This window comes from Diceros bicornis, chromosome 14 (genome assembly GCF_020826845.1).
Source record: "Diceros bicornis minor isolate mBicDic1 chromosome 14, mDicBic1.mat.cur, whole genome shotgun sequence".
Classification (NCBI taxonomy): Eukaryota; Metazoa; Chordata; class Mammalia; order Perissodactyla; family Rhinocerotidae; genus Diceros; species Diceros bicornis.
In genome coordinates this window covers 40,013,995-40,023,342 of record NC_080753.1, presented here as the reverse complement: position 1 = coordinate 40,023,342, position 9,348 = coordinate 40,013,995, and the positions used below count along the sequence as shown (strand labels likewise).

Genomic DNA, 9,348 nt, shown 5'->3' with positions numbered 1-9,348 from the left:
CATTGTCTTTAGCTAAAAATAATCCATATGCTGAAGCAGCATGTTTTGGGGTGGAATGTTCTAACTTCTTCAATATTTAAATAGTTTCAAAAACATGATTTTTATTTTGTCCTTTCTTCATCAGATCAGTAAGAAATAATTAGCTACTTGTGGTATGTTTATTGCCTTAATGATCTCAATTCTTCTCCGATCCTTTCATCCATGCTGTTTTTCATCTGACTTTGTAGTGCCTTCTCACTCTGTCTTGGCTGAGCACTGATACTTGTTTTGGCCAATGGGATATTAGCAAACCTGACTAAGTAGATTCTTGAAAAAGCCCTTTGCTCTTTGTGCTTGCTTTTTCTGATAGTTGTTTAGTTTTTTGTTTGTATTTTAAAATAGGCTTTATTTTTTAGATCAGTTTTAGGTATACAGCAAAATTGAATGGAACATTCTCACATACCTGCTCCCCCGCCGCACAAATTCTCTTCCACTATCAACATCCTAAATCAGAATGGTACATTTGTTACCACTGATGAACCTGCTTTGACACATCATTATCAACCAAAGTCCATAGTTTACATTAGGGTTCACTCTTGGTGTTGCACATTCTGTAGGTTTTGACGAATATATAATGGCATATGTCTACCATTGTAGTATCATACAGAATAGTTTCACTGCCCTAAAAATCCTCTGCACTCTGCCTATTTATCCCTCCCTCCCTTCTAACCCCTGGCAACCACTGATCTTTTTACTGTCTTCATAGTTTTGCCTTTTCCAGATGTCATATAGTTGAATTGTATAGTATATAGCCTTTTCAGATTGGCTCCTTTCACTTAGTAATATGCATTTAAGTTTCCTCCATATCTTTTCATGGCTTGATAGCTCATTTCTTTTCAGTGCTGAATAGTCTTCCATTGTCTACTCAATTGTCCATTGTCTACTACAGTTTATTTATCTACTGACCTACTGAAGGACATCTTGGTTGCTTACAAATATTGGCAATTATGAATAAAGGACTATGAACGTCTGTGTGCAGAATATTGTGTGGACATAAGTTTTCAGCTCATTGGGGTAAATACCAAGAAATGCGATTGCTTGATGGTGTGGTTGGTAAGAATGTTTAGTTTTGTGAGAAAGTCAAACTGCCTTCCAAAGTGACTGTACCATTTAGCATTCCCACCAGCAGTGTATGAGAGTTTCTATTGTTCCACATCCTTCCCAGCATTTGGTGTGGTCAGTGTTTTGGATTTTGGCCATTCTAATAGGTGTGCTGTTGTATCTCATTGTTGTTTTAACTTGCATTTCCATAATGACATATAATGTTGACCATCTTTTCATGTGCTTATCTGCCATCTGTATATCTTATTTGATAAGGTGTCTGCTTGGATCTTTTGCCCATTTTAATCATGTTGTTCATATTCTTGATATTGAGTTTTAAGAGTTGCTTGTATATTTTGGATAAGAGTCCTCTATCAGCTATGTCTTATGCAAATATTTTCTCTCAGTCTGTGGCTTGCCTTCTAATTCTCTTGATGGAGTCTTTGACAGAGTCTTTGGCAGAGCAGAGGTCTTTAATTTTAATGAAGTCCAGCTTATTGATTGTTTCTTTCATAATTTGAGCCATTGGTGTTGTATCTAAAAAGTCATCACCAGATTCAGTGGTCATCTATATTGTCTCCTATGTCATCTTCTAGGAGTTTTATAGTCTTGTGTTTTACATTTAGGTCTATGATCCATTTTGAGTTAATTTTTGTGAAGGATCTCAGGTCTGTGTCTAGATTTTTTTTTCACATGGATGTGCAATTTTCCAGCACCATTTGTTGAAAAGATTGCCCTTTATCCATTGTATTGCTTTTGCTCCTTGATCATAGAACAACTGGTTGTATTTGTGTGGATCTATTTATCGGCTCCTATTCTGTTTCATTGATCTATTTATCTTCTTTTTCCAGTACCACAGTGTTTTGATTATAGTATTTTTATAATAATTACTGAAGTCAGATAGGATCAGACCTCCAACTTTGTTCTTCTCTTTCAATATTGTCTTGGCTACTCTGGGTCTTTTGCCTCTCCATATGAACTTTAGAATCAGTTTGTCAATACCCACAAAATGACTTGCTGAGGTTTTGACTGGGATTGTGTCAAATTTATAGAGAAAGTGGGAAAGAACTGACATATTGTTAATATTGAGTCTTTTTATCCATGAACGTGGAATATCTTTCTATTTGTTTAGTTCTTCGAGATCTTTGATCAGAGTTTTGTAATTTCCCTCACATAGATCTCATACAAATGTTAGATTTATACCTAAGTATTTCACTTTAGGGGTTGCTAATGTAGCTCACATTATGTTTTTAATTTCAAATTCCATATTGTACATTGCTGGTGTATAGGAAAGTGATTGACTTATGTATATTAAATTTCCATCCTACAATCTTGCTATAATCACTTATTTCCAGGAGGTTTTTTTTTTCTTTTTTTCCTGGTGGCTTTTGCCGTGAGCTGTTGTCATGAGAACTTGTCTGAGTTTAGCGTGCTGGGGAAGAGGATATGAATGGAAGTTACTGGTTGTCTGTTGTTCACAAGACATGTGAGTCAGCCTAGCTTGGACATAAATAAACAGTCTGGTCAATCCCGACCTGTATTAGTGATCCACAGACTAGTGAGCTAACTAGATTCTAATTGTTTTAAGCTACTGAACTTGGATGGTTTGTTGAGCAGTATATTTGTGGCAATAGATAACTGACATGTACATTAAATATCATTCAATGTACTCCAGCAAATTTAGCCTCCTTGCTATTCCTCAAACGCACAAGGAAAACTCCACATCAGGGTCTTTGTGGGCACTATATTTCATAGTCTTGAATGACTTTATCCAGATATCCCCATGGCTCATTCATTTTCTTCCTTCAGATTTTTGCTCAAATGTCACCAATAGTCCATTTAGAAATTGAAGATGAAAACTCACCCCTAATGTCCTTCCCTGATTGTTCTCCTTAGCATTTATTATCACATCATCTAGCATTTTCTTTGCAACTTCACTTTTAAAAAATTTCTGTAACCCTGTCACTAGAGTGGAAAGAGATTTCTGTCTATTTTGTTCACAGCTGTTATCCCAGTGACTAATGCAGTATCTAATACATAGTATACATTCAATAAATACGTATTGAATGAATGAGTGATTAAGTTTTTTCTCTTCTTTAAATACACTCACTCTCTGGTGATTTCATCTGTTCTCATGGCTGAAATAATGTCTATGTGACTAGAACTCACAAATTTCTATCTGCAGTCTACACCACTCCATTAAACTCCAGACTTGTAGATTCGACTCATTCCTTAGCATTACACCTGAGTGTTTTATACTAGGAATCTAAAAGTTAGCATGTCTAAAACAGAACTCCCAATGTTTCCCTAATAATGCTGCTACGATCAGTCTTCCCCATTTCAGTTAATGGCAACTCCATCCTCCCAGGTTTTCAGCACAAAACCTCAAAGTTATCATTGATTCTACTTTCTCTCCCTCCTCACATCCATGTTCTCACTAATTTCTCTTGACTCTATCTGTAAAATATATCTAGACTGTGACTACTTCTCACCAACTCGACTGCCACCATCTTGTCCACGCCTCAGTTGTTTCTAATACGCAGCATGATCAAAGGGACTTAATAGATCTCCTTGTTTCTATTCTTTTCTCCATGCAAGATATTCTCCACAGTGCTGGCAGAGGGGCCGAATTAAAACACTTAAATCATGTAAAGTTACTTGCCTGCTTAAAATCCAACGTCTCCTCATTTTATCAGAGTAAAGGTCAAAGTCATTAAAGAAATAATAACGCTCCACTTTATCTGTGCCCTCCGTTCGGTGACCTCTCTGCCTACACGAATTACTTTCCACTGGGCTCTTTCTGCTGCGATTACGGTTGGCTTCTTGATCCTCCTTGCATACATCAACCACGCTCCTTTCTCAGGGCTATTCACTCCCTGTTCCTGCCCCTTAGGGATGGAGACCGCGCGTCCTAGGATGGACAGCCACCTCAGCCGTGTGCAGTATCTTCTCTAATCCAACGGAACGGATACGACATGATTATTTCTCGAGCGGCGCGGAAACGCAAGTCTGAGCTCTGAACTTGTTATATAATCCTTTTAATCTAAAGTCCAAGGCTGCAAAGGGAGCTCAGAGATTTGAGAGTTGGTGGAAAGGTAAAGAGATTCAGGTAGAACACTTCTGGAAGAAAAGTCAGATTTGCAGGAAAAAGTGTTACTTGTTTCCGCCCGGTTTCGAACCGGGGACCTTTCGCGTGTTAGGCGAACGTGATAACCACTACACTACGGAAACTCACACGTTTATTGTCTTCGCATTTATCAATTAGTTACAATGAGCATTAAATTTATTCTTTCCTTCAGATTTTCTCAGATGAGGTGCTATTTTTACCTTTACTCTTTCAGATTCTTAGCATCAACAACATCTAAACTCCGTAACTCATCGCCAGGCCAATGCTACTCCCGGAGCCCCAATTACACTACAAGCACCAGGCAGGGAAATCTTAGGCAGGCTCCTGGGAAATTTTATTTCAAGAAATTGCTTGATACGTTCTACGCAGGTTTCTCTGACCTTGTAAGACGCTCTGATCTTCATCTCTCAATGACTGAAAATTACCCTTTAGGAACTAGAACCGACTGGCGGAGCTCAGGGGACTTCCTTGGGCAATGGCGGGAGAGACTGAGGGGCAGAGGGAGGGCGGCGGACTGTGCCCAGCTGTCTGTCAGGCGAGGGCGGTGGGGGTGGCTGGGAAGTTTGTGACAGTGGAAGCTGGCGAGGAAGTCTAGCCGACGTCAAACGAGCTTCTCTCTTCTGTTCTGTGTCACTCACGTTTACTGCTCTGGACCATGTCAGCTCGGTGTGTGATGGCCGTTAACGTCTTATAGCCGGAGGGTGACCTTTGTAATTTGCCTGACTCTTCTTTGTTATTCACCCCATTTCAACTATCCTAGGCCACTGTCCCTACCCCGGGCACTGGAAGCGATCTGCCCTCTACTAGGTTCTAAGTCTGAGCCCCTGCGAAGGTGCTCAGTAGCAAAAAAGTGTTTATCCCCAAAGTAGTCCTGAGAAACTAGGGACAGGACAGAGGCTTCATGGCCTTTGGGAAAGGTCGCAACCTGACTCCCTCTTGGGGCAGCTAAAACATGACAGGATGGAAATGTGGGTAGTGGAGGAGAGAGATACATTTCTTATTAACACAATCTTTAGTCTCACCTTTTTTTGCTTTGAGATCAGATCAGCAAGATAAATAGCTATTACAATTAACGCATGTGAGTGTTTGTTTAGCTTTCTCAGCAATTTGTTTTGACATTTATTTTTAAGAAACTATTGAATAGCCCAGTCCCATTCTGCTCACTGGAGGTATCTGATGTCCTAAAGGAACTCACAAACTAGAAGGAGGGAAAGGGCACCTATGATGATCATAATGGTAAATTTGCACACAGTAATTTAGTTACAACAAGAGTGCTATATGGAGTTACAGCTATAAAAGTCACAGGGATATCTGCCATGAGCTCAGAAAAGGGGCATCCCCTCCAGTCTTAATGGTCAAGACATACTTTCTACGGGAATTGATGTGACTTAGTTAATGGAAAAAAAATGTGAGGTGGTTGAACAGCCTTGAACGGAGGGGGATTCCTGCATGGGGTGAACATGGAACAGATTGTGAATGCAGTGTGAGGAGCTCCAATTGTAGGTTTGAATCAGAGTGTGCCTTTATTTATTCCTTTTCCTCAGGGAAATTTATTCCACTGATAGTAACTAAAGTAACATATGCTGGATCAAGGAGATAAAGGAAGACCCTCCATAGCATGGAATTTAGATTTAATCTAAATTTGATGAGTGGGAAAGAACTGACTGTTTAAAGAACATGACATTTTCCATTTTGATCCTAAGACCTCTTGGCTTTGATGTAAACCATGAAAGAAGAGGGCCAATATTTTATGATAGATGTTTCAAGCATTCATAACGTTTGAAAGAACTGTGCAGTGAACACCATATGTATTTTTATTTATTGGAGATTGGTCCTCAGCTTTCTTTGCTGAGCACTTCTTCTCTAAAAGATAATCTTTCCCTAACAATCTCCCTTGCCTCTGAGATGAATCTATTACTTGGCACTGCTTCCAGAGCAATCTCTGAGAGCCCTAGCCTTTGTGAAGAGGTGGGCATCACTGAAAAGCCGTCTTTCCAGGGCAGGCTGGGCTCACTTTCTTTTGAGCACCTGGGGGATGCGGGTACCAAACATTCTTTCCCGTTGTCTAAGGGGCAAATAGCCTCATAGGCTCTTTTCTTTCTGAAGCTGAATGGCCTGAAGAATTAAAACTTATCAGACAGAACATCGATTTCAATGTTCTTTTTCTTATGCTGGTAGCCTGTCAGGACCTCGGTAGTGAGATTCATTCAGACACCCATTTTTAACACTCTTGAATGAGACACTTTCCAGAAGTTTGAAAACCAAAGACAGAGGAGTTTTCAGGCAAATGTGTACAGCAAGAAATACATAGCCTGGATGGTTTTGGGAAGTTTAAAATCAAGGCAGAAGAAATTTATTCATTAGGATCAATATACAGGGAGAAAAAATATATATATGCACACACATATATAGGTAAACATATATATGTATACACATTTCACACACTACATATTTATTATACCTTTATGCATATATTGGCAGCCTCCTCATGCATAATTATCTCAACTTAGCTTTGTGAACAATACCTAGGGGACCACGTTTTACCAATCCTGAAGAAGAGGAGTTGATTAAAAAGTTTTGCTAAGTATAGTTACAATTTTCATCAAAGAAAGGCATATTTAATCACCAACTACTCTTTCTTTAGAACTAAAACATAATCTCCGCAATGAAAAGGATATTTTGTTTGTTGCATTCACTACCTTATTCCCAGATATTTAACAATCTCTGACTAATAATAGGAATTCAATTAATATTCCTTGAACAAATGAAAGGACGGATGGATGCCCTTAGGTGGGCAGCTAGGTGAGGCCCACCTCTGCCCACCCCACTCCACCCTTATATGGTGAGTGAGTCCCTGCACTGAGGTTGCAGTCTTTGCCATGGATTGGGGCTGCAGCCTGGGGGAAGGGGAGATTGACTTCCCCAGCCCCAGATAGAGCACCCCTACTTTTATTTGGACTAGGCCCAGCAAATTATGTAGTCAGTCCTATCTGGGTTAATAATAATCCATACCATGTGGCAAGCATTTTTCCTAGGGCTTCTTACATTGGAGGATCCCAAGCAGAAAGAGGCTAAACAATTTGCTTAAAACTGCAAAGCAAATAAATCCCAGAATTGATATAAAGTATCAGTGAATTGTGGTTTCAGAGTTAGTGCTGTTGGTCACATTCCATACTGCCTCTCATCCTCCATGACCACACTCTTATAAGGATTTTCACTGCCTTTGAACTTTCCATAAATTCTCAAGGCAATTTGTGTAAGCCTCACTTATCTGTTTTAATTTTATAGTTTTTAATATATAGTTTTCTATAGTTTCTTTGTCAGATACAATTTTTAAAATAAATAGGTTTGCCAAATTCTTGCTACCCTTTTTACTTTTTTGGGTTTTGTGCCTTTATCTGTTGCCTGATTTTATCCTACATATTAACAACGATTTCATCCCTAATGAGTTATTCGTTTTGAGTGAAACATTTTGAGTGAAAATATATTATGATTTATTTAAAAGTGCCTTCCATTGCACTCTGGTTATTTTTATTATGTACATTTAAAAATAATTCAGATATTAGCTACTGATCCACCCACACCACTGGGCTCCAATATGAGTATAGAAAGAAAACAAAATTTAGGTGGCAATGTGAGAAGTTGAACTGACTACAAACTTTCATTTAAAAAAACACACAAGTTTGTAAAAACAAAAATACACACCAGCACAAATGTGAAACTATTAAGGGAAGCACAATCTTTGCATAATATAGAAAATATGGGAAAGAGAAAACTTGCTCTTTTTTGTTGTCATTTTATTAAAAAATTGTAAGCGAATGTGAATTATACAAATTGATCACGAGTGGTGCTGGGCTGCTTTCCAGGATCTACACAATCTTCTGGGTGCTGTTTCCTTCTGTTTCTCTTTTAAGTCTTGGATACACAGGCACCCCACAAATTGTAAATCCAATGTCATCCTGGAAGGATTTCTGAAGGGTCTCATTTTCCTTCCATGATTCTCCTAGAGTCTTCCTATCTCCCTTGCCCGCGCGTCCAGGGCTGGGCTTGGACGCCATCCAGTCGCCCTGCCTTTTCCCCTCAGATTTCCCGGGTGACCTCCAACCCCGCTTGTGCGAATCGCTGGCTTCACGGGCGTCAGAGGAGGTCTCCTTCCGAGCCCCCAGCACTGCTGAGGTTTGGAAATGTGGTTCCAGTCACCATTCCAAAGGCTGCGGGCAAAATCCTGTGGACCATGGTCCTCCTTTCAGTCATCACAGGGTCCTCCTCATGTTATAACGCAGTGACAGACGTGGAAACTGAGCATGCACGTTCCATATCAGCGCCGGGCTCTGAGTCCAGTCACAGGAAGTACGACCCTCCCTCCCCATTCCCAGTCCTCACACCGCCTGGCAGGCAGGTGGGCACATCCCCCTCCGCGCCCCTCAGTTCTATCGGTCAAACACTGCCCGGCACAGAATGGGCAGTTTCCAGAGTTCAAGTCCACCGGATCCTGGTTATTTTCTGGGATCATTTTCTGGCACCCAAGAGATGGAGATCACAGAACTTTCTAGGTCAGATAAACCTAAATAGGACAAAATAGAGGAATTTTTCTGAAATCTACGGTACCCCGAGGCTACCTAAATTTCCGTCTTGCCTTTGGAAAGCGATTCTTCCCCGAGGCGTAGTATTTCCTTGGTGTGACTCAATGACTCCAATATTATTGATTTGAATACAAAGAGAAGTGCAGTAACCTTGATAATTTCTTAAAAGATCAATTCAATGTTACCGAACCTGAGCTAGCCATTAAAAATCTATTCCCTATTACAGAAAAGAATTGGGGGCACGTCAAGGTTTCCGTAGTGTAGTGGTTATCACGTTCGCCTCACACGCGAAAGGTCCCCGGTTCGACACCGGGCGGAAACAGCTGAGCTCTTCATGAAAAGCTTGTGTTTTGAACTTTCTCCCTAGACGTATTTGAAATCGCACCACAGCAGAATCCAGGATCCTTCGACTCTTTGCCCTGAAGATTCTCCTAAACTTCCTAGCAGACGTGGTTAGAACTGCACCACAACATGGGTCCTTCGCGCTCTCTGCTCAGGCTCGAATTGTGACGGTTCTCTCTGCGTCCACTTCCAGCACGTGGTCTGCTGGGGTGTGAA

The 9,348-nt window shown here is 40.3% G+C and overlaps 2 non-coding genes across 2 annotated transcripts; one reads left to right on the top strand and one right to left on the bottom strand.

Annotated features, from left to right (window-relative positions):
• Positions 1-4,238: 4,238 nt before the first annotated feature.
• Positions 4,239-4,311, bottom strand: TRNAV-AAC (transfer RNA valine (anticodon AAC)). The gene has a single exon. It is a non-coding gene; the product is annotated as a tRNA-Val (tRNA).
• Positions 4,312-9,039: 4,728 nt separating this feature from the next.
• TRNAV-CAC (transfer RNA valine (anticodon CAC)) lies at positions 9,040-9,112 on the top strand. Its single transcript has one exon. It is a non-coding gene; the product is annotated as a tRNA-Val (tRNA).
• The last annotated feature ends 236 nt before the right edge of the window (positions 9,113-9,348 follow it).